Source organism: Apteryx rowi, unplaced genomic scaffold (assembly GCF_003343035.1).
Source record: "Apteryx rowi isolate R43461 unplaced genomic scaffold, aptRow1 scaffold_315, whole genome shotgun sequence".
NCBI lineage: Eukaryota > Metazoa > Chordata > Aves > Apterygiformes > Apterygidae > Apteryx > Apteryx rowi.
In genome coordinates this window covers 28,718-28,934 of record NW_020449586.1, presented here as the reverse complement: position 1 = coordinate 28,934, position 217 = coordinate 28,718, and positions in this window count along the sequence as shown.

Here is a 217-nt window from a genome sequence, read left to right as displayed (position 1 = left end):
CCCCCCCCCGGGGGTGCTGGAGGCATCCCCACTGCATGTATGTGTGTATATACCTATATGTACGTACAGGTGCGTGTATATACGTGTGYGTGTGTGTATAAGGTCACTAACGGAGCTGCCTCCGGATGGGCGGAGGATGAGGCCGTGGGCGCTGCTGGTGCTTGGTGGTGCCGAGCGCTGCCGCTCCGTGCAGCCGGCTGTGCGCACAGGTGGACAC